Source organism: Pongo pygmaeus, chromosome 11 (assembly GCF_028885625.2).
Source record: "Pongo pygmaeus isolate AG05252 chromosome 11, NHGRI_mPonPyg2-v2.0_pri, whole genome shotgun sequence".
NCBI lineage: Eukaryota > Metazoa > Chordata > Mammalia > Primates > Hominidae > Pongo > Pongo pygmaeus.
In genome coordinates, this window is record NC_072384.2 from 68,185,790 (window position 1) to 68,212,356 (window position 26,567).

The 26,567-nt window shown below is 40.0% G+C and overlaps 1 protein-coding gene and 1 non-coding gene across 3 annotated transcripts in view; one reads left to right on the forward strand and one right to left on the reverse strand.

The window, feature by feature from the left end:
• The window catches only part of CERS6 (ceramide synthase 6), a 327,054-nt gene that overhangs the window by 153,477 nt on the left and 147,010 nt on the right, over positions 1-26,567 (forward strand). The window lies entirely within an intron of this gene.
• Positions 1,947-2,053, reverse strand: LOC129032197 (U6 spliceosomal RNA). The gene has a single exon (XR_008501223.1). It is a non-coding gene; the product is annotated as a U6 spliceosomal RNA (small nuclear RNA).

The window sequence follows — 26,567 nt, forward strand, 5'->3', positions numbered from 1 at the left end:
GTCAATCAAATCTGGCCTGCTGCCAGTTTTTGTATGACTCGTGAAATAAGAAGGGTGATGTGGTTTGGATCTATGTCTTCAGCCAAATCTCATGTTGAAATGTAATTCTCAGTGCTGGAGGTAGGGACTGGGGAGGTGACCAAATCCTGGGGACAGTTTCTCATGGTTTAACATCATCCCTCCTTGGTACTGTCATTGCTACAGTGAGTTCTCATGAGATCTGGTTGTTTAAAAGTATGTGGCACCTTCCCCCTCTCTCATTTGCTCTTGCTTTGGCCATGTAAGATGTGCCTGCTTCTCCTTTGCCTTCTGCCCTGATAGTAAGTTTTTTGAGGTCTCCCCAGAAGTAGCAGCCACTGTGCTTCCTGTACAGCCTGTAGAACCATGAGCCAGTTAAACCTCTTTTCTTTATAAATTACTCAGTCTCAGGTATTTCTTTAGAGCAGTGTGAGAATGGACTAATGCAGAAAATTGGTACTGAGAGTAGGGTATTGACATAAAAAATACCTGAAAATGTGGAAGCAGCTTTTGGAATTGGGTAATAGGCTTCTCAGAAGAAGCCCTCCAGACTGTTCCAATGTCTGCCCATTACCCAGTTCAACAAGTCACAGGAAGATGAGGAAAGTTTGGAACTTCCTAGAGATTTGTTGAATGATTGTGATCCAAATGCTGATAGTGATATGGACAGAGATGGCCAAACTGATGAAGTCTCAGACAGATATGAGGAACTTATTGGCAACTGGAGCAAAGGTCACTTTTGTTATGCTTTAGCAAAGAACTTTGAGGCATTGTGATGGTGCTAGGCATCTGTGGAACTTTGAACTTGAGAATGATGGTTTAGGGTATGTGGTGGAAGAAATTTCTAAGCAGCAAAGCATTCAAGATGTAGCCTGGCTGCTTCTAACATCCTGTGCTCATATGTGTGAGCAAAGAAATGATATCCAATTGGAACTTACATAATATTTAAAAGGGAAGCAGAGCATAAAAGTTTGGAAAATTTGCAGCCTGGCCATGTGGTAGAAAAGAAAAGCCCATATTCAGGGGAGGGATTCAAGCAGGCTGCAGAAACTTGCATAGATAAAGAGGAGCCAAGTGCTAACAGCCAAGACCATGGGGAGAAGGCCTCAGAGGCATTCATGGCACCCCCTCCCATCACAGACCAAGAGTCCTAGGAGTGGAAGAATGGTTTCCTGGGCTAGGCCCAGAACCCTACTGCCCTGCCTTGGGACACTGCTCCCTACATCCCAGCTGCTCCAGCCATGGCTCAAAGGGGCCCAGGTACAGCTTGAGATGTGGCTTCAGGGCTGCCAGTCATAAGCCTTGGTAGCTTCCTCTTGGTGTTAAGCCTGCAGGTGCACAGAGTATAAGAGTTAAGGCTTGGGGGCCTCTACCTAGATTTCAGAGGATATATAGAAAAGCCTGGATGTCCAGGCAGAAGCCTGCTGCAGGGACAAAGCCCTCATGGAGAACCTGTACTAGGGCAGTGCAGAGGGGAAATGTGGGGTTAGAGCCCCCACACAGAGTCCCCACTGGGGCACTGCCTAGCATTGCTGTGAGAAGAGGACCACTGTCCTCCAGACCCCAAAATGGTAGATCCACCAGCAGCTTGGACCCTGCACCTGGAAAAGCTGCGGTGCTCATTGTCAGCACTTGAGAGCAACTATGGGGACTGAGCCATGCAAAGCCAGAGGGGTGGAGCTGCCCAAGGAAGGCCTGGGGAACCAACTTCTTGCACCAGTGTGCCCTGGATGTGAGACATGGAGTCAGAGGAGATTATTTTGGAGCTTTAAGATTTAATGACTGCCCTGCTGGGTTTCAGACTTGCCTGGGGCCTATAGCCCCTTTCTTTTGGCTAATTTCTCCCTTTTGGAATGGAAGTATTTACCCAATGCCTATACCGCCATTGTATCTTAGAAGTAACTAACTTGTTTTTGTTGTTGTTGGTTTTAAATATGGAATGGTTCAAGAATTTGTGTCTCATCCTTGTGCAGGGGCCATGCTAATGTTCTCTGGATCCTTCCTCTTTTAGTATATTTGCTGCCAAAGTGAGCACACTAAGTTGTTTTTTATTTTATAGGCTCATAGGGAGAAGGAACTAGCCTTGTCTCAGATGAGACTTCGTACTGTGGTCTTGAGTTAATGATGGAATGAATTAAGACTTTGGGGGACTGTTGAGAAGGTATGATTTTATTTTGAAATGTGAGGAAAACATGAGATTTGGGAGGGGCCAGGGGCAGATTGATATGGTTTGGATCTCTGTACCCACCCAAATCTCATACGGATATGTAATCCCCATGCTGGAGGTGGGACTTGGTGGAAGGTGATTAGAAAATCATGGGGTTGGTTTCTGTTGGTTTAACGTCATCTGCCTTGGTGCTGTCATTGCGATAGTGAGTTCTCATGAGATCTGGTTGTTTAAAAGTGTGTGGCACCTTCCCCCTCTCTCTCTTGCCCCTGCTCTGGCCATGTTAAGACATGCCTGCATCCCCTTTGCCTTCTGGCATGATTGTAAGTTTCCTGAGGCCTCTCCAGAAGCAGATGCTGTTGTGGTTCCTGTACAGCCTGTAGAACCATGGGCCAATTACACCTCTTTTCTTTATAAATTACCCAGTCTCAGTCACTTCTTTATAGCAATGCAAGAGTGGACTAATACAACGGGTTTTTACATTTTTAAATAGTTATATAAATACTTACATAATATCCTTAGTTTTTCTTCTTGGTACACAAATCCTAAAATATTTACTAACTGGCCTTCTAGAAAAAATTTACTTGGTCTAGGGAATGATGTTGCAACATCTTTCCTTATTTTGATTATAAGAGATAATTCATTACTTTTTTAAAAAAAACTCTTTTAAATTACTCTTCCCAGTAATCAAAACCAGTATATCTTTTTTTTTTTTTTTTTTTTTTTTTTTTTTTGAGACGGAGTCTTGCTCTGTTGCCAGGCTGGAGTGCAGTGGCATGATCTCGGCTCACTGCAACCTCTGACTCCCTGGTTCAAGCGATTCTCCTGCTTCAGCCTCCCAAGTAGCTGGGATTACAGGCACATGCCACTATGCCCAGCTAATTTTTGTATTTTTAGTAGAGATGGGGTTTCACCATGTTGGCCAGGATGATCTCGATCTCCTGATCTCGTGATCTGCCTGCCTCGGCCTTCCAAAGTGCTGAGATTACAGGCGTGAGCCGCTGTGCCAGGCCAAAACTAGTATATCTTAATAGAAATGTCTTATGTTTTTGCCATCTTTTCAGGGGTTAATAAAGAAAGTATAAAAGGTTAGCTGCAAAATTTTAAATCAATCAGTAGTCATTACAATATATTTTGGAAGCATACAAAGAGAAGAGAATTACAAAATACCCTCCCCATATGAAGGAGTTGGCTGTGGGCTCACATGGAATGGAACATTACCTCAGTGTTTGCTTCTGTCTTGAAATATCTTGGGTATCAGTTATCTCTTCCTTAATGTATGTTCCATCCTTCTGAATGCATCAGAGAGAGAACCTCAGTTGTGAGCTGACTTCCCTGTGGAGCAAACAGAGCAACTGTGGACAACCCATATGCTTTCACTCCCTTGTACTCCCAGTCCCAGGCAACCACCACTAATCTATTTTCTGTCGCAATAGATTTGCCTTTTCAGAACATTTCATATAAGTGGAATCACCCAATATGTGGTATTTGTGGCTAACTTCTTCCACTTGGCATAATGCTTTTGAGTTTCATACAGCTCAGAGAATATATCAGTACTTCATTTGAATGGATGTAGCTCACTTTGTTTATCCATTCACCACTGAGTGGGTATTTTTGATTGTCTTTGCTTTTTGGCTACTATGAATAATGCTGCTGTGAACATTCAGATAGAAGCCTTTGCCTGGACATGTCTTCATTTCTCTTAGGTAGCTACCTAAAAGAGAAATTGCTTACTGAGTCATATGATAAATTCACATTTAGAGATATGAAATACGAACATGAATATCTAAGAAATTAGCAAACTTTCTAAGATGCACCATTTCATCTTCCCACCAGCAGTGTATTCAGGTTCCAGTTTCATTACATCCTCAAAAACATTGCTATTATCTCTTCAATTATAGCCATTCTAGTGTGGTGTGAAGTGATATCTCATTATAGATTTAATTTTTGTTTCCCTTTTGAATAATGATGTTGCATTATCATTTGATTATTAGTAATTTATGTATTGGTAGATATCTGTTTAGATCTTTTGCACATTTTAAAGTTGTGTTCATTTTTGTACTATTAAGTTTTAAGAGTTCTTTATACAAATCCTTTGTGGGTTTAATGACTTGCAAACATTTTCCCGTAGTGTATGGCTTGCCTTTTATTTATGGTATCTTTTGAAGGGCAATGCATTTTGAAACATGAGTTATGAATGCATAACATAGAAGAGATTCCCAGTATTTTTTTCTCATGTTGATTATTTTATTCCAAAGCTGAGATTTGTAGGAGTTTGTGGAACTCCTCCAATGAGTCAGTGTCAGGGTTGGTCACCTCTTTAGGTAGTTTGAATATTTAGGATACCCACACAATGCTAGAGCTCTAGGCAGCGCCAGGTTTACCTGTGGCCTGTATCTGTTTACTTCATTTTCCATTTAGGGTGCATCTGTCAAAGGTGACTTCAAGGGCATCAGTAGGGAGAGGTTATCTTGGATGGTTGGTTCTATCTCAAGCCTAGCCTGGAAATTTCTTACTGATTTCCTCCCCACCTACCTACCCACTTCAGTCTTAAACTCTTGGGCTCAAGGAATCCTCCCACTTCAGCCTCCCAAGTAGCTGGGGCTGCGAGTAGTCACCACCCCTGGCCTCCCTTCTTTTATAAGTTTTCAAACTTTAAAAAAATCTTACGATGAAATCTTTGACAGTGGGATGGATTACATTTCCTTTTTGTTGTTTCTTGAAGTATGAACATTGATTTGCCTTTATTGCGCTTTTTACTAGAAGAGGAAAGATAAATATAAGAATATAGTTCATTCTTGATAAATGTTTCATAATGTCAATAATCTTTTCGCTCCAAGTCCTTTTTAGGTTCAGAACAATACCAGAAAGGGCCTGGCCACCCTCAGCTCCTATGTCCATGAGCTCTTCCTCCACTACCATGGAGTGGGGACCTTCATACCTTTAATGACAGCCCCCTGTTGAGAGCCACTGAAGCCTTGCCCATTTTTCCCTGCTCTGTGTTACCCTAAAGTCTTGAGAGGATTTGGACATTGGGAAAACTACTTAGCTCTCAGGAACTTTCTTTGAGGTTTGTATTCTGCCTTGTTCTCTTCTGCCTCTCTACCCAACTACTCTTTCCTTGCCGCTTACCCAGAGAAGGGGTGAGAAGGGACACCATCTCTGTTTTAACAGGGCTTAACAGGTTTGATGTGGAAAGACTGAGTTCTCCAGGCATTTTTTTCCCAGTGACACTAGGGCAGGATGACCTTGAGAATAGAGGTAACTCCAAATATTGTCACAAGCTGGAAGTGAAGACAAAAGATGTGACTGTTTTTTGTTTGTTTGTTTGTTTTTTGAGATGGCATCTCGCTATGTTGCCCAGGCTGGAGTGCAGTGGCACAACCTTGGCTCACTGCAAGCTCTGCCTCCCGGGTTCATGCCATTCTCCTGCCTCAGCCTCCCAAGTAGCTGGGACTACAGGCGCCCGCCACCATGCCTGGTTAATTTTTTGTATTTTTAGTAGAGACGGGGTTTCACCATGTTGGCCAGGATGGTCTTGATCTCCTGACCTCGTGATTCGCCCACCTCGGCCTCCGAAAGTGCTGGGATTACAGGCGTGAGCCACCACACCCAGCCGACTGATTTTTTTAGAATAGGTAAGGCTTCCTTAGATTTACAGCTGTTGCCCATCCATCGGGAAGCAGCTTTGGAGATTAGTTTGTCAGCCCCTTGAGGGAAGGACTTTGACTTAATTCATATTTATATTCCCAGCACCTAGGAGTATGTCTTGGTATTTACTAAATCCTCGGTATATCTTAATGAATGGCCATCCAGTTGTTAGCATAATAACAAATAGAATTTATTTGATTCGATTTCATTTTTATTTGGTAGATATTTTCCAAGAACTGAGCAAAAGTTCATTAGGTTATTATTTAATAATCTAATGCAAGAGTGAATTTTCCCTATGAAAATTCTATGCTTCAGGAAAGCAGACTTTCATTCTATATGGAATATAGTTTACAGTGTAAGAAGAGTAAACCATCCCACCCATCTCTGCCACATACTATAGTTATACTATTAAAGAGTATAAAGCACAGGTTGTGAACTGGTAGCCCCAAGTTGAATCTAGCCTGCATGATTTTTATTTTTTATTTATTTATTTTTTGAGACAGAGTCTCGCCCTGTCGCCTAGGCTGGAGTGCAGTGGTGCAATCTCGGCTCACTGCAACCTCCGCCTCCCAGATTCAAGCAATTCTCATGCCTCAGCCTCCAGAGTAACTGGGACTACAGGTGCACACCACCATGCCTGACTAATTTTTTGTATTTTTAGTAGAGACGAGGTTTCACCATGTTGGCCAGGCTGGTCTCGAACTCCTGACCTCAGGTGATATGCCTACCTCAGCCTCTCAAAGTGCTGGGATTACAGGCATGAGCCACTGTGCCTGGCCTGATTTTTATTTTTAATAGGATTAATCACCAGCATCTAAAAAGTCTGATGTCTTATAAAATATCAGATTTTCAGCTTTCTATGAAAAAATGGGGAAAATCTGACAACACTTGAGTTTGCATTCTTTCTTGACATTTGACCAGCCCTTATTTCAATGGGGTATGGAAATAGCCACATTCCCCAGCATTATCAGCATAGAAACTGCGTGCCAATAACCATTCATCTCAGTACTCTGAGAGCCAAGTTTAACCAGCTCCTCAATTGCCTTAACCTGCCTAGTCCCTGTAGAGATTTAAGTTTGCAGCTTTTGTTTAGAGATTCAGTTTAAAGGTCTTACATGATGACCTTGAAGGTTAGATTATTTAATTTTGTGGCTATAAAATACCAGAATACAAAAAGATTTTAAAACCCATGAATAAACTTTGTTCCTCTGTACATCTTCATTGGTCGATTTATCCATGTATCATGTCTTATTTATAACACCACATTGCCATGGAAATTCACTGCTGTACTTTTCACTTTCCAGCCCAATTAATTTTACACTTAACATTTTCAGAGCTGCGTGTACAAAGTACAGATTTAGTGTAGTAGTAATCTCAAGTGGTTTTATAACATTAAATATTAAATAACTTTAAAAATGCCAACAAGGGAAAAGTAAGAAGTCAGCCAAATCCTGACACATAAATTTAACAAAAAAGCAACACAGAGTCTCTCATTTACATGACCTACTGCTTAACCACTTTGTAAGAATGAAGCCCTCCTTCATTCTACACTTGTGTCTTCTTCAAATCTAATAGGAGATGTCTGTCCTAGAGTCATATTGTAGTTGGTAGTTTGTCTAGCCATTGGCACTGGCCCATACTTATGAAACTTGAAGTCATTTATTGGGTGCACGTCATATACCAGCTATATAAAAATAGTAATGATAGTTCAGAGTTAACGGAGCCCTTGCCATGTGTTGAATGCTGTTCTATATACTTTACAAGTATTGCCTCATTTAATCCTCATTCTAACCCTTTGATGTAGGTGGTTTTATTTTCATTTTGCAGATGAGAAAGAGGCATAGGGAGTGCCCAAGATCAAACAGACTGTGTGAAAATTGTGGAGGAAGTCTTCTTGCCCAGGCTGAGTGAACATAGCTTCCTGAGAGCTAGTCCTGCATAGAAGATTTAAGACACAGATCTTTCACTCAGAGTTGAAAATATCCAACTGATTGTTGGTCACTTAAAGGATGACCAATAACATATGTTATCTTAATGTTAGAACAATATCTTATGGGGATAAACACTTCTTGGGAGGTGGAGACCAGAGAAAACTGCAGGAGGATCGTGAAAGGTTGAGTTGGACGAAGAAGAAAACTCAGGGTTAAGCCTTTTTTGTGTTGTTTTGTTTAATTCACATATGGTGAAACAAGAATGAGATTTGTCTAGTCTCCCTAAAGAGGTTATCCCAGGCTAGGCCAGAGCAATGGTTGATTAGCTTTACCCAGCTAAGAAAAGGGTGGAGGCACAGAGACATCATATGGGTTGCCTATTGCAGAGATTTTGAGATTCAGGTTGGCTGAGAATATTAAAGCACTGGGTGATTAGGAGTGTTGGCCTCTGGATATGTAAGAATTGCTCTTTGGTGACAGTGCCTTGGCCATCTGTCTGAACAGCACTTCTTAAGATCTCAAACTCCTCTTGTTCTTTTTCTGTGTTTTGCAAGCAACCTCCTGTGTAGATTTTTCTGCAGGAGGAGTAACTCTCATTCATGTCAAAGCAAATATTCTGGATTTTGTGACTGCTCTGTCATGATTAATCAGTTGACAGCCTGGCTTACAGGTCTGGCTGTGGCACTCAGCTAATGCCATCCTACCTCTTGAAGAAAGATAAAGACTAGGTGTGTTGGGCTAGGGAAGAGACTAAGGGAATGGAGCAAAGGAAATAAATGAAAGGGATATTTCCAGTGCAGAACTTTGAGGTTTGATGCCTGGGATAAAGGGGGCTGAAGGTGAAGGAAGACTCAAGGACCTGGGACATTGAGTGGAGAATAGTGTCCTTGACAGAGATGGAAGGAAGAAATAGTGGATTCCTGGGAGAAGGATAATATGTTTTGTTTGTTTGTTTTTGGATTTTGAGCCTCAGGTGCCGACGTTTGGGTGTCCAAATGACATTGGGTGTCCAGGGATATAGAGATGCTTAGGGGCAGTGATTGCCTAGCATACAGGGAATGGGTGAGTTCACCTAGCAGGAGCACGTGGTGGGAAAAGAAGGCTGAGGATGGAACCCCAGGTGTCACTGGCATTGACAGACCAAGGGTGGTCTGTGCACAAGGCAAGAGAAGCAGAGGGTTGGGACAGAAAGGGAATGAGCACAGCAGCAGTGATTCAAACAAGGTGGAATGGCCAGTTGTGTCAAATATTGCAGGATCAAGATACAAGACTTAACTAATATAGGACTTGGACTCAAAATATAAGAGTTCAAGAGAACTTAATGGTCTGATTGTTTCTCCAGAAGAGACACTTAAACTTGCCCAGGATCACCCTGTGAGTCTCATAGGTGTAAACACTGTGTTTTACACACTACAGTGTTTCCTGCTTGGCAACCTCATGATCTCATGTTCGCCCATTGTTTCATGCTGCTCATTTTCTAAGTATAGCTTTACAGTCAATATGTAATACCGTGTAATAGCAGCTAGGACCAGAAATCATGATGCTCGGTTCAAGTGGGCAGCTCAGTCTCACTGTCTTCCCATGCTCTTAGTGAAAAAAGGGCCCTTGTTATTCAGAACATGAGGTGCTGCAGTATGAATATAGCTGATGTGTGAGCAACTCACAACTCTTCCAATCAGCATGCAGCTCATATGGCATCAGCCAGTCAGCTAAGAACTTCATTGTGTGCATTGTAATGGGGTTGGGTTTTGTGAAATGGCTTATTTTCTTATGCAGGAGTGCAAGTTCACTGGCATTTATTGGAAAAATCTAAGCAATGACAGATTGTTAGGCTGATTATGGTCCCTTCTCTGAGTGAGGAAGGAACAAGAGCATCTTCTCAAATAGAAAATACAAATTATTGGTCAGAAGTCTGTGCAACTACATTTGTTTTAAATTGGATGGGAGATCCTTGACATACATGGATTTAACTTTCATACATATGTGCACACAAACGTATGTGTATATACACATATTTTCATAATATACATATGCATAGGTGTGAACATATACACATATATAAACATCTGTGTCTACACATACATGTATTTTCTTTACAAACAACTTAAAACTCCAGGAGATGAGGCATGATTTTAAATGTCTGCATTGTGTGACTGGTATGTCAGGGCAATTAAAAGAGCCCAGCTTGCTTTCACAGCTGGGAGGCTGGTAGCCTGGGGCAGGTTCTCAGCCCTGCTTGCCCACTGCCTGGAAACAAACTTGGTGCTGTTGTGGGGTGCATGGTGGGAGTGACAGTGGCCTTTTGGGTTGTGTGGAAGCTGGGTGATGCCTGTAATTGCTGGCTTTCCCCCACTTCCCTGACCAACCTGCATGACACAGCAGAGGCAGCCATAATCTTCCTGGGAACATAACTCCATTGGCCTGGGAACCACACCCCCATCCCCCACAGCAGCTGCAGCAACTCCTGCCCAAGGAGAGTCTGAGCTGAGACATGCCTAGCCTTGCCCCAACCTGATGGTCCTTCCTGGCTCACTCTAGTAGCTGAAGACAAGAGGCATATACTCTTGGGAGTTCTAGGTCCCCACCCACTGCCTGATCCTCCCTGTTATAATACCACAGCTGATGCTCTCTTCAAAGCGCCACCTCCTGGTAGGAGGCCAAATCAGCACAAAAATAGTTCATTAAACAACCAAAACTAAGGACTCACAGAGTCCATTTCACCCCCCTGCCACCTCCTCTGGAGCTGGTACCCATAGCTGAGAGATCTGCAGACAGTTCACATCACAGGACCCAGTGTAGACAACCCCCAGCACCAGCCCAGAGCCTGGTAGACCTGTTGGGTGGCTAGATCCCCAGGAAAAGAGGGAGAGTACTACATCAAGAGAACACCTCATGGGACAAAAGAATCTAAACAGCAGCCTTGAACCCCAGACCTTCCCTCTGACATAGCCCACTCAAATGAGAAGGAACCAGAAAAACAATTCTGGAAATATGACAAAACAAGTTTCTTTAACACCCCCCAAAAATCACACCAGCTCACCAGCGATGGATCCAAACTAAGAAGAAATCTCTGACTGACCTGAAAAAGAATCCAGAAGGTCAGTTATTAAGCTAATCAAGGAGGCACCAGAGAAAGGTGAAGTCCAATTTAATGAAATAAAAAAAAAATGATAGAAGAAATGAGGGAAGAAATCTTTAGTGAAATAGACAGCATAAATAAAATACAATCAAAACTTTAGGAAATACTGGATGCATGAAAGAAATGCAAAATACTTTGGAAAGTCTCAGCAATAGAGTCGAACAAGCAGAAGAAAGAGCGTCAGAGCTTGAAGACAGGTTTTTGAATTAACTCAGTCCAACAAAGACAAAGAAAAAAGACTAAGAAAAAATGAGCAAAGCCTCCCAGAAGTCTGGGATTACATTAAACGACCAAACCTAAGAATAATCGGTGTTCCTGAGGAAGAAGAGAAATCTAAAAGTTTGGAAAACATATTGGGGAGAATAATCGAGGAAAACTTCCTCGGCCTTGCTAGAGCCCTAGACATCCAAATACAAGACTCACAAAGAACATCTGGGAAATTCATCACAAAAAGATCATCACCTAGGCACACTGTCATCAGGTAGTCTAAAGTTAAGATGAGGGAAAGAATCTTAAGAGCTGTGAGGCAAAAGCACCAGGTAACCTATAAAGGAAAACCTATCAGATTTACAGCAGATTTCTCAGCAGAAATCCTACAAGCTAGAAGGGATTGGAGCCCTATCTTCAGCTTCCTCAAACAAAACAATTATCAGCCGAAAGTTTTGTATCCAGCGAAACTAAGCTTCACAAATGAAGGAAAGATACATCTTTTTCGGTCAAACTGATCCTGAGAGAATTTGCCATTACCAAGCCAGCACTTCAGGAACTGCTAAAAGGAGCTCTAAATCTTGAAACAAATTCTGGAAACACATCAAAACAGAACCTCTTTAAAGCATAAATCTCACAGGATCTATAAAACAAAAATACAATTTAGGAAAAAAAATAAAAATCCAAGGTATACAGGCAATAAGTAGCATGATGAATGCAATAGTACCTCACATCTCAATACTAACATTGAATGTAAATGGCCTAAGTGCTCCACTTAAAAGATACGGAATGGCAGAATGGATAAGAATTCACCAACCAACTATTGCTGCCTTCAAGAGACTTACCTAATGCATAAGGACTCACATAAACTTAAGGTAAAGGAGTGGAAAAAGACTTTCCATACAAATGGATACCAAAAGCGAGCAGGAGTAGCTATTCTTATATTAGACAAAACAAATTTTAAAGCAACAGCAGTTAAAAAAGACAAAGAGGAACATTATATAATGATAAAAGGCCTTGTCCAACAGGAAAATGTCACAATTCTAAATATTTATGCACCTTACACTGGAGCTCCCAAATTTATAAACAGTTACTACTAGACCTAAGAAACAAGATAGATGGCAACACAGTAATAGTGGGGACTTCAGTGCTTCACTGACAGCATTAGACAGGTCATCAAGACAGAAAGTCAACAAAGAAACAATGTATTTTTACTTTACCCTGGAACAAATGGACTTAATAGATATTTACACAACATTCTACCCAACAACCACAGAATATGCATTTGATTCATCAGCACATGGAACCTTCTCCAAAACAGACCATATGATAGGCCACAAAAGTCTCAATAAATTTAAGACAATTGAAATTATATGAAACATTCTCTGAGACCACAGCAGAATAAAAGTGGAAATCAACTCCAAAAGGAACCTTCAAAACCATGCAAACACATGGATATTAAATAACCTGCTCCTGAATGATCATTGGGTCAAAAATGAAATCAAGATGGAAATTTAAAAATTCTTCAAACTGAATGACAGTAGTGGCTCAACCTGTCAAAACCTCTGGGATACAGCAAAGGCGGTGCTAAGAGAAAGGTTCATAGCCCTAAATGCCTACATCAAAAAGTCTGAAAGAGCACACACGGACAATCTAAGATCACACTTCAAGAAACTGGAGCAGCAAGAACAAACCAAACCCAAACCCAGCAGAAGAAAGGAAATAACCAGAATCAGAGCAGAACTAAATGAAATTGAAACAAAAAAAAAATACAAAAGATAAATGAAATAAAATGTTGGTTATTTGGAAAGATAAATAAAATTAATAGACCATTAGCAAGATTAACCAAGAAAGGAAGAGAGAAAATCCAAATAAGCTCAATTAGAAATGAAACAGGAGATATTACAACTGACACTACAGAAATACAAAAGATCATTCAAGGCTACTATGAACACCTCTACACCCATAAACCAGAAAACCTAGAGGAGATAGATAAATTCCTGGAAAGTTACAACCCTGCTAGCTTAAATCAGGAAGAATTAGATACCCTGAATGGACCAATAACAAGCAGTGAGATTCAAATGGTAATTAAAAACTTACCAACAAAAAAAAGTCCAGGACCAGATGGATTCACAGCTGAATTCTACCAGACATTCAGAGTACAATTGGTACCAATCCTATTGACTCTATTCCACAAGATAGAGAAAGAAGGAATTCTCCCTGAATCATTTTATGAAGCCAGTGTCACCCTAATACCAAAACCAAGAAAGGACATAACCAAAAAAGAAAACTACAGACCAATATCCCTGATGAACATAGGTGCAAAAATCCTTAACAAAGTACTAGCTAACCAAATCCAACAACTTGTCAAAAAGATAATCCAGCATAATCAAGTGAGTTTCATACCAGGGATACAGGAGTGGCTTAACATACATCAGTCAATAAATGTGATACAACACATAAACAGAACAAAAACAAAAATCACATGATCATCTCAATAGACCCAGAAAAAGCATTTGACAAACAAAATCCAGCATGGCTTTATGTTTAAAACCCTTAGCAAAATTGGCATTCAGCAGACATACCTGAATGTAAGAAAAGCCATCTATGATAAACCCACAGCCAAAATAATACTGAATGGGGAAAAGTTGAAAGCATTCCCTCAGAAAACAGGAACAAGACAAGGATGCCCACTTTCACCACTTCTCTTCAACATAGTACTGGAATCCAAGCCAGAGCCATCAGACAAGAGAAAGAAATAAAAGGCATCCAGATCAGTAACAAGGAAGTCAAACTGTCGCTGTTTGCTGATGATATGATTATATACCTGGAAAACCCTAAAGACTCCTCCAAAAAGCTCCTAGAACTGATAAAAAATTCAGCAAAGCTTCTGGATACAAAATTAATGTACACAAGTCGGTAACCCTTCTATACACCAACAGCGACCAAGTGGAGAATCAAATGAAGAACTCAACCCCTTTTACAATAGCTGCAAAAAGAATAAAATACTTAGGAATATATCTAACCAAGAAGGTGAAAGACCTCTACAAGGAAAACTGCACAACACTGCTGAAGTAAATCATAGATGACACAAGCAAATGGAAACACATCTCATGCTCATGGATGGGTAGAATCAATATTGTGAAAATGACCATACTGCCAAAAGCAATCTACAAATTCAGTGCAATTTCCATCAAAATACTATCATCATTCTTCACAGAACTAGAAAAGCAATCCTAAAATTTATATGGAACCAAAAAAGAGCCCACATAGCCACCTAAAATTTATATGGAACCAAAAAAGAGCCCACATAGCCAAAGCAAGACTATGCAAAAGAACAAATCTGGAGGCTTCAAACTATACTATAAGGCCATAGTCACCAAAACAGCATGGTACTGGTATAAAAATAGACACATAGACCAATGGAACAGAACAGAGAACCAGAAATAAAGCCAAATACTTACAGCCAACTTATCTTCAACAAAGGAAACAAAAACATAAAGTGGGGAAAGGATACCCTATTCAACAAATAGCGCTGGGATAATTGGGAAGCCACATGTAGGAGAATGAAACTGGATCCTCATCTCTCATCTACAAAACTCAATTAAAGATGGATGAAGGACTTAAATCTAAGACCTGAAACTATAAAAATTCCAGAAGATAACACTGGAAAAACCCTTCTAGACATTGGCTTAAGCAAGTTTTTCATGACCAAGAACCTAAAAGCAAATGCAGAAAAAACAAAGAGAAATAGCTGGGACTTAATTAAACTAAAGAGCTTTTGCATGGCAAAAGGAAGTCAGCAGAGTAAATAGAGCACCCACAGAGTGGGAGAAAATCTTTGCAATCTATACATCTGACAAAGGACTAATATCCAGAATCTAAAAAGAACTCAAACAAATCAGCAAGAAAAAAAAAAATCAAACAATCCCATCAAAAAGTGGGTTAAGGACATTAATAGACAATTCTCAAAAGAAGATATACAGAAAAACCTGGGGAGGAGCCAAGATGGCCGAATAGGAACAGCTCCGGTCTACAGCTCCCAGCGCGAGCGACGCAGAAGACGGGTGATTTCTGCATTTCCATCTGAGGTACCGTGTTCATCTCACTAGGGAGTGCCAGACAGTGGGCGCAGGTCAGTGGGTGAGCGCACCGTGCGCCAGCCGAAGCAGGGGCGAGGCATTGCCTCACTCGGGAAGCGCAAGGGGTCAGGGAGTTCCACTTCCAGAGGTGACAGACGGCACCTGGAAAATCAGGCCACTCCCACCCGAATACTGTGCTTTTCCGACGGGCTTAGGAAACGGTGCCCCAGGAGAGTATAGCCCGCACCTGGCTCAGAGGGTCCTACGCCCACGGAGTCTCGCTGATTGCTAGCACAGCAGTCTGAGATCAAGCAGCAAGTCGGCAGCGAGGCTGGGGGAGGGGCGCCCGCCATTGCCCAGGCTCGCTTAGGTAAACAAAGCAGCCTGGAAGCTTGAACTGGGTGGAGCCCACCACAGCTCAAGGAGGCCTGCCTGCCTCTGTAGGCTCCACCTCTGGGGGCAGGGCACAGACAAACAAAAAGACAGCAGTAACCTCTGCAGACTTAAATGTCCCTGTCTGACAGCTGTGAGGAGAGCAGTGGTTCTCCCAGCACGCAGCTGGAGATCTGAGAACGGGCTGACTGCCTCCTCAAGTGGGTCCCTGACCCCTGACCCCCGACCAGCCTAACTGGGAGGCACCCCCCAGCAGGGGCAGACTGACACCTCACACGGCCGGCCAGGTACTCCAACAGACCTGCAGCTGAGGGTTCTGTCTGTTAGAAGGAAAACTAACAGAAAGGACATCCACACCAAAAACCCATCTGTACATCACCATCATCAAAGACCAAAAGTAGATAAAACCACAAAGATGGGGAAAAAACAGAGCAGAAAAACTGGAAACTCTAAAAACCAGAGTACCTCTCCTCCTCCAAAGGAACGCAGTTCCTCACCAGCAACGGAACAAAGCTGGACAGAGAATGACTTTGACGAGCTGAGAGAAGAAGGCTTCAGACGATCAAATTACTCCGAGCTACGGGAGGATATTCAATCCAAAGGCAAAGAAGTTGAAAACTTTGAAAAAAATTTAGAAGAATGTATAACTAGAATAACCAATACAGAGAAGTGCTTAAAGGAGCTGATGGAGCTGAAAACCAAGGCTCGAGAACTACGTGAAGAATGCAGAAGCCTCAGGAGCCGATGCGATCAAATGGAAGAAAGGGTATCAGCCCTGGAAGATGAAATGAATGAAATGAAGCGAGAGGGGAAGTTTAGAGAAAAAAGAATAAAAAGAAATGAACAAAGCCTCCAAGAAATGTGGGACTATGTGAAAAGACCAAATCTACGTCTGATTGGTGTACCTGAAAGTGATGGGGAGAATGGAAACAAGTTGGAAAACACTCTGCAGGATATTATCCAGGAGAACTTCCCCAATCTAGCAAGGCAGGCCAACATTCAGATTCAGGAAATACAGAGAACGCCACAAAGATACTCTTCGAGAAGAGCAACTCCAAGACACATAATTGTCAGATTCACCAAAGTTGAAATGAAGGAAAAAATGTTAAGGGCAGCCAGAGAGAAAGGACGGGTTACCATCAAAGGGAAGCCCATCAGACTAACAGCGGATCTCTCGGCAGAAACCCTACAAGCAAGAAGAGAGTGGGGGCCAATATTCAACATTCTTAAAGAAAAGAATTTTCAACCCAGAATTTCATATCCTGCCAAACTAAGCTTCATAAGTGAAGGAGAAATAAAATACTTTACAGACAAGCAAATGCTGAGAGATTTTGTCACCACCAGGCCTGCCCTAAAAGAGCTCTTGAAGGAAGCGCTAAACATGGAAAGGCACAACCGGTACCAGCCACTGCAAAATCATACCGAAATGTAAAGACCATTGAGACTAGGAAGAGACTGCATCAACTAACGAGCAAAACATCGAGCTAACATCATAATGACAGGATCAAATTCACACATAACAATATTAACTTTAAATGTAAATGGACTAAATGGTCCAATTAAAAGACACAGACTGGCAAATTGGATAAAGACTCAAGACCCATCAGTGTGCTGTATTCAGGAAACCCATCTCACGTGCAGAGACACACATAGGCTCAAAATAAAAGGATGGAGGAAGATCTACCAAGCAAATGGAAAACAAAAAAAGGCAGGGGTTGCAATCCTAGTCTCTGATAAAACAGACTTTAAACCAACAAAGATCAAAAGAGACAAAGAAGGCCATTACATAATGGTAAAGGGATTAATTCAACAAGAAGAGCTAACTATCCTAAATATATATGCACCCAATACAGGAGCACCCAGATTCATAAAGCAAGTCCTGAGTGACCTACAAAGAGACTTAGACTCCCACACATTAATAATGGGAGACTTTAACACCCCACTGTCAACATTAGACAGATCAACGAGACAGAAAGTCAACAAGGATACCCAGGAATTGAACTCAGCTCTGCACCAAGCAGACCTAATAGACATCTACAGAACTCTCCACCCCAAATCAACAGAATATACATTTTTTTCAGCACCACACCACACCTATTCCAAAATTGACCATATCCTTGGAAGTAAAGCTCTCCTCAATAAATGTAAAAGAACAGAAATTGTAACAAACTGTCTCTCAGATCACAGTGCAATCAAGCTAGAACTCAGGATTAAGAATCTCACTCAAAACCGCTCAACTACGTGGAAACTGAACAACCTGCTCCTGAATGACTACTGGGTACATAACGAAATGAAGGCAGAAATAAAGATGTTCTTTGAAACCAACGAGAACCAAGACACAACATACCAGAATCTCTGGGATGCATTCAAAGCAGTGTGTAGAGGGAAATTTATAGCACTAAATGCCCACAAGAGAAAGCAGGAAAGATCCAAAATTGACACCCTAACATCACAATTAAAAGAACTAGAAAAGCAAGAGCAAACACATTCAAAAGCTAGCAGAAGGCAAGAAATAACTAAAATCAGAGCAGAACTGAAGGAAATAGAGACACAAAAAACCCTTCAAAAAATAAATGAATCCAGGAGCTGGTTTTTTGAAAGGATCAACAAAATTGATAGACCGCTAGCAAGATTAATAAAGAAAAAAAGAGAGAAGAATCAAATAGATGCAATAAAAAATGATAAAGGGGATACCACCACCGATCCCACAGAAATACAAACTACCATCAGAGAATATTACAAACACCTCTATGCAAATAAACTAGAAAATCTAGAAGAAATGGATAAATTCCTCAACACATACACCCTCCCAAGACTAAACCAAGAAGAAGTTCAATCTCTGAATAGACCAATAACAGGAGCTGAAATTATGGCAATAATCAATAGCTTACCAACCAAAAAAAGTCCAGGACCAGATGGGTTCACAGCCGAATTCTACCAGAGGTACAAGGAGGAGCTGGTACCATTCCTTCTGAAACTATTCCAATCAATAGAAAAAGAGGGAATCCTCCCTAACTCATTTTATGAGGCCAGCATCATCCTGATACCAAAGCCTGGCAGAGACACAACAAAAAAAGAGAATTTTAGACCAATATCCTTGATGAACATTGATGCAAAAATCCTCAATAAAATACTGGCAAACAGAATCCAGCAGCACATCAAAAAGCTTATCCACCATGATCAAGTGGGCTTCATCCCTGGGATGCAAGGCTGGTTCAATATACGCAAATCAATAAATGTAATCCAGCATATAAACAGAACCAAAGACAAAAACCACATGATTATCTCAATAGATGCAGAAAAGGCCTTTGACAAAATTCAACAACCCTTCATGCTAAAAACTCTCAATAAATTAGGAATTGATGGGACGTATCTCAAAATAATAAGAGCTATTTATGACAAACCCACAGCCAATATCATACTGAATGGGCAAAAACTGAAAGCATTCCCTTTGAAAACTGGCACAAGACAGGGATGCCCTCTCTCACCACTTCTATTCAACATAGTGTTGGAAGTTCTGGCCAGGGCAATTAGGCAGGAGAAGGAAATCAAGGGTATTCAATTAGGAAAAGAGGAAGTCAAATTGTCCCTGTTTGCAGATGACATGATAGTATATCTAGAAAACCCCATTGTCTCAGCCCAAAATCTCCTTAAGCTGATAAGCAACTTCAGCAAAGTCTCAGGATACAAAATCAATGTGCAAAAATCACAAGCATTCTTATACATCAATAACAGACAAACAGAGAGCCAAATCATGAGTGAACTCCCATTCACAATTGCTTCAAAGAGAATAAAATACCTAGGAATCCAACTTACAAGGGATGTGAAAGACCTCTTCAAGGAGAACTACAAACCACTGCTCAAGGAAATAAAAGAGGATACAAACAAATGGAAGAACATTCCATGCTCATGGGTAGGAAGAATCAATATCATGAAAATGGCCATCCTTCCCAAGGTAATTTACAGATTCAATGCCATCCCCATCAAGCTACCAATGACTTTCTTCACAGAATTGGAAAAAACTACTTTAAAGTTCATATGGAACCAAAAAAGAGCCCGCATCGCCAAGTCAATCCTAAGCCAAAAGAACAAAGCTGGAGGCATCACGCTACCTGACTTCAAACTATACTACAAGGCTACAGTAACCAAAACAGCATGGTACTGGTACCAAAACAGAGATATAGATCAATGGAACAGAACAGAGCCCTCAGAAATAATGCCACATATCTGCAACCATCTGATCTTTGACAAACCTGACAAAAACAAGAAATGGGGAAAGGATTCCCTATTTAACAAATGGTGCTGGGAAAACTGGCTAGCCATATGTAGAAAGCTGAAACTGGATCCCTTCCTTACACCTTATACAAAAATCAATTCAAGATGGATTAAAGACTTAAATGTTAGACCTAAAACCATAAAAACCCTAGAAGAAAACCTAGGCAATACCATTCAGGACATAGGCATGGGCAAGGACTTCATGTCTAAAACACCAAAAGCAATGGCAACAAAAGCCAAAATTGACAAATGGGATCTAATTAAACTAAAGAGCTTCTGCACAGCAAAGGAAACTACCATCAGAGTGAACAGGCAACCTACAAAATGGGAGAAAATTTTCGCAACCTACTCATCTGACAAAGGGCTAATATCCAGAATCTACAATGAACTCCAACAAATTTACAAGAAAAAAACAAACAACCCCATCAAAAAGTGGGCGAAGGACATGAACAGACACTTCTCAAAAGAAGACATTTATGCAGCCAAAAGACACATGAAAAAATGCTCACCATCACTGGCCATCAGAGAAATGCAAATCAAAACCACAATGAGATACCATCTCACACCAGTTAGAATGGCAATCATTAAAAAGTCAGGAAACAACAGGTGCTGGAGAGGATGTGGAGAAATAGGAACACTTTTACACTGTTGGTGGGACTGTAAACTAGTTCAACCCTTGTGGAAGTCAGTGTGGCGATTCCTCAGGGATCTAGAACTAGAAATTCCATTCGACCCAGCCATCCCATTACTGGGTATATACCCAAAGGACTATAAATCATGCTGCTATAAAGACACATGCACACGTATGTTTATTGCCGCATTATTCACAATAGCAAAGACTTGGAACCAACCCAAATGTCCAACAATGATAGACTGGATTAAGAAAATGTGGCACATCTACACCATGGAATACTATGCAGCCATAAGAAATGATGAGTTCATGTCCTTTGTAGGGACATGGATGAAATTGGAAATCATCATTCTCAGTAAACTATCGCAAGAACAAAAAACCAAACACCGCATATTCTCACTCATAGGTGGGAATTGAACAATGAGAACACATGGACACAGGAAGGGGAACATCACACTTCAGGGACTGTTGTGGGTTGGGGGGAGGGGGGAGGGATAACATTGGGAGATATACCTAATGCTAGATGACGAGTTGGTGGGTGCAGTGCACCAGCATGGCACATGTATATATATGTAACTTACTGCACATTGGGCACATGTACCATAAAACCTAAAGTATAATAATAATAATAATAATAATAATTACAATAAAAGAAAAAAATAAATAAATAAATAAATAAATAAATAAAATAGAATAAAAAAAAAAAAAAAAAAAAAAAAAAAAAGAAGATATACAAATGGCCAACAAACAGGAAAAAATGCTCAGCATCACTAATGATCAGTGAAATGCAAATCAAAACCACAATGTGATACCATCTTATTCCTGCAAGAATGGCCATAATAAAATCAAAAAGTAATAGATGTTGAGATGGATGCAATGAATAGGGAACACCTCTACACAGCTAGTGGGAATGTAAACTATTACAGCCACTATGGTAAAGAACTAAAAGTAGAACCATTTGATCCAGCAATCCCATTACTGGGTATCTACCCAGAGGAAAAGAAGTCATTATATGAAAAAGATACTTGCACACGCATGTTTATAGCTGCACAATTCACAATTGTGAAAATGTGGAACCAGCCCAAATGCCCATCAATCAACGAGTGGACACAGTTTATTTATCCACTCGTTGATTGATGGGCATTTGGGCTGGTTCCACAATCCATACACACACACCTACACACACACACACATACATATATATTTATATATATATAATGGAATACTACTCAGCCATAAAAAGAAATGAATTAATGACATTTGCAGCAACCTGGATGAGATTGGAGGCTATTATTCTAAGTGAAGTAACTCAGGAATGGAAAACCAAACATCATATGTTCTAACTTATAAGTGGAAGCTATGAGGATGCAAAGGCATAAGAATGACACAATAGAGTTTGGGGACTCAGGGAAAGGATGGGAAGCGGGTGAGGGATAAAAGACTACAAATTGGGTTCAGTGTATACTGCTTGGGTGATGGGTGCACCAAAGTCTCACAAATTACCACTAAAGAACTTACTCATGTAACCAAATAACACCTATTCCTCAAAAACCTATGAAAACAAAAAAAATTTTTTTAAAAAGAAAAAAAAATAGAATGATCCTCCTCAGCCAACTAGGATCCATTCCTGTTCATGTTAATTTAATTTAATTTTTTCTTCTCATCGAATTCCCCTAACAACCTTAAGAATTAGGTATTTTAGTCCCCATTTTCAGATAAAGAAACTAAAGACATTTTACTCTGCTGTTAATAGATACGGATTTAGTAATAAGTGATGGATTCTACCTCATCCCTGTGGAAGTTCTGTTACTCAGTCTCGTGTTTTGTTATGAGACGTGTAGTAGAGCCTGCAGCAGAAAACTGACACCAAACAGGGTAATAAAGAAGGGGAAATTCACCTTTTTTTTTTTTTTTTTTTTTTTTTTTTAAGGACAAGGTCTTGCTCTGTTGCCCAGACTGGATTGCAGTGGTGTGATCACAGCTCATTGCAGCCTTGACCACCTGGGCTCAAGTGATCCACCCACCTCAGCCTCCTGAGTAGCTGGGATTACAGGCACATGTCACCAAGCCGGCTAATTTTTGTAGTTTTTGCAGAGATGGGGTCTCAGTATGTTGCCCAGGCTAGTCTTGAACTCCTGGGCTCAAGCAATCTGCCCAGCTGGGGAAATTCACTTCTTAAAATCAAATGTACATGCTTTGTGAAAACTTAAGAACTTTGGCTTTAGTTTTCTCTTTTCCTTTGCAATCACAGTATCAGTGCTGAAGAAGTGACTTTTTGTCTTCAGTCAGCTTTCAGATAAGAAAAAAATTACATAGAGCCTTGATGTTCAAGGGACACATGACATTAGTTTGACTCTAAATAATAATAAACATTTGGCTACTTTTGCTTGAAGCACACACTAAAGAATTGTGACCTTTGCCAGTGCATGCTCCAAAGTCATATTGACTGGATTTAATTTTGGCCACAATAGATCAATATTTTATTCCCTTTTTTATCCTTACACTAGACAATGGTTAGTTGGAAAATTCTTGCTTATCTTTTTCTGATTCCCACAAATTATGGTCATTCAAATGAGTGTAAATAGACTTTAAGCTGACAATTATAAGATTGGTGTATATTCAGGGGAATTCTAGTAGTAATGAGAGGTATTTTATAGGCAGAATTTCACCTAATAGAATGACATTGAATTTTTTGCAGTTGTATTTTGAATAGATTGTACGGACTAGGGCTGATGTTGGGAAGAGACAGATACCAGTGGTGCTGAATTCTACCTTGCTGGGTGCTTGACAAGGGTAGTCAACTTGGAGAGAAAAGAATGGGTCCCAATAAAGAACAATATGGGCTAGCTGTTAATGGAGCCTATGGCCAAAGCACTAAAAAACAAAATCAAAGTTAAATCTGTGAAATAGAACATAGTGGATTTAGAACTATATATGCATACAATATCTGATACACTTCCAATGGCAATTTTAGCCCTAAAGGCATGAATACAATGACAGGAAAACAGGAAAATTAATTATGATGCTTAGAAAAAGGATGGCTGGAATGATGGCGTAAAGAACAAGTCATATGACGTTTCTCAGTATGAGAGAAGGAAAAGACATATTCGTTTAATACATTTTGAGTGATCATAATTCTTGTGTACAGAATCTTTTAATAATGAAATATTTTACAACACAGAGAAAATGTAACAAGCACAGAGACTAATATAATAAAAACCCACCCAGTAATATTTGATGCTGTTTTAAAGGACAGAAATATTACAGAATCAGCTAAAGCTCCCCATATACCCCAGGAGTGTCCAGTCTTTTGGCTTCCCTGGGCCACATTGAAAGAAGAAGAATTGTCTTGGGCCACACATAAAATACACTAACACTAACGATAGTCATTGAGCTAACAAAAAATCACAAAAAAATCTAATAATGTTTTAAGAACGTTTACAAATTTATGTTGAGCCACATTCAAAGCTGTCCTGGGCTGCATGTGGCCTGCAGGCTGTGGTTTGGACCAGCTTGCTGTGTGCTTTCTTTGTTCTTTACTCTTCAAAAGTGACATCTATCCTGAATTTGATGTTTATATTTTCTTGTTTTGTTTTTACTACATATATGTGTGTTTATATATATGCATATATATGAGAGACATATAGCATTCCTTTGCAAATCATCAGACTTTCCATGAGTGCCTAATATATTTTTTGAATCAATGATTTAATGAAGACTCTTCTGCCCAAATTAAGTTCACCTTTGATGGGAGAATGAAAAGTGAATAGGTGAATGGGTTTGACTTACCTCCAACCTCAAAGACTTTGCATTGGTAATTCTGTTCCCTTTCAAACAGAAAGAGCTGAGCCTTAAGCAAATGAAGAAAACTGTTTGGAGTTACAGAGTTAATTATTGATGGAAGTGGAAATAGTTTCAGGAAATGTTTGTCTTAAAGCAAGAATTCAAGTCTGCATAACCTGTCCATCGGATGAGTAACATCTTTTCCCCTAGCTATCATATTTCTTTGGGCATTAGTTTCTTTAAACTAATGAGAGCTTGAAAGCTACTCTAGAAATTTAGATTTTATGTCAGTTTCCAAAAAGGAATCTGTCATCACCTTTATTTTATTGTTTAAGACATATGGCATGTTTTTCTAACTACAGTCAATTTGCTTCCTCCCTAGTTGATGAACATCTCCATTGAACTCAAGTAATAAAGTCAGTGTCTCAGTAACAGCTCGAAAAGGAGACTACTGACCTAAAAATCATGTGACAACTTTTTAACAATGTTTACAGATGAAACCAATCAGTTAACCAAGGCTTCAAGCCTATTCCTCGCTTCAGAATGTGGTGTCAGTTGAACTCATGGAAACAGAGTAGAATAGTGATTACCAGGGATAGGGGTAGGGGAAAGAGGGAGATGTTGGTTGAAAGATAACAAACTTTCAGTTCTAAGATGAATACATTCCAGGGATCTAACATATAGCATGGTAAGGTGACCTAGGTTTAAAACTAACTAGATTATGGGAATCATTTCACAAAGTATCTGTATATGAATTATCGTATTGTACACCTTCACATCATACAATTTTCTCTTTCAGTTATACCTCAGTAAAGCAGGAAAAAATTGCCATGTTACAGTCTTTGGAGAGAGACACTTTGGCTAAAAGCTCATGGGACGAGAAAGAATTTTGTATCTGAATCATTAACGTGCTTGAATATGTCTGATGGCTTTGTTAGACTTATTAAATGCAAAATAATTGAAGGACCTTATTTTGTTCCACAAATCAAAAATTCATCTATCTACCCAAACAAACAAAGGCCGAAACTGGTGACTTTTAAGAACTTTAGATGTCAGTTTAATCTGTAAAATTTGATATTTATACACTAAAGAACACTATACTCAAAAAATAGGCAGTATATCAGTTATCTGAGTTTTTTTCTCACACTTGTGGCATAGTTACCCATTTCTAGTCTTGAGTTTAAGGTCACAGGACCCCAAGATGTCGATGGAGACCTGGTGTGAAAAATGGGGACACCTGTTTTCTTTCACAAAGTTACTTGTTAAATGTAGAAAAGTTTACAATTCCATGCATCTTCTGTCTGTAGAATAAGGTCATAGATGGGCTCTTAGGGACCCTACCTAGGCTGTTAAAAACAATGTCTGCTTCAAGAAAATTTAAGAATGCAGGATTAGATGCCTCTGATTTATGTGGACAGAAATATACTGACGTTCCTGTAAAACACCCGTAAGACCGAATCGTTGCATTCAGTGAGCTGTTTTTCTGCTAGTATACATTCATGACACCAGCTCTGAATAGGATTTTAGCTAAGTCATTTCACATTGAGTGTGTGCTTTATATTATTTAGAGAAATGAAGAGTAGACAAAGTCTTATTTGCCCTCCTACCTTAGCATAGAAAAGGAGCTGAAACAGAGATGGTAGCAGCAGAGTAATAGTATTTATAGTCAAAATCAGATTTTAATTTATGTGCTAAAATTTTTAATATTTAATAGTAAAAATCGTGATCTCTGGAGTCAGATTGCTTGGATTTGAATCCCAAATTCACCATGTACTTTGGCAAGTAATTTAAACTTGCCATCTTATAGTACGATGGGAATTATAGTGGCACAGTGTATCTATCCCACAGAGTTCTTACAAAATGTATGTGAGTTAATATATGTAAGACTCTTGTGATGGTATCAGGTATAAAGTAAGTACCCATGAAATGCCAGCTGTTACTGTTTTGTGGAAATAAATAGGTGACACCCCCCCCCAAGAGAACCTACTATAAGTAAAAGGACTTCACAAAGATGACTATTTCTATCAAACTTGAATCCACAATTACTTCATGTCCAAACTTTGTGGAAGGGAATGTGTCACATATAATATGGAAACCTCATTGGAAGGTTTTTATAAATTCCATTGTACTTGACTGGAAAACTGATAAAAATGAGTGTAATATATCTATCTTGTAGCTTTCTTCATATCTCATGAAAGTCATCAGCTCTGAGTTTTGAGTGGAAAAATAGGCACTTAATCTACTTTGTTCTTAGAGGTAAAGTGATTTATGTATTTTAAAGTAACACTGG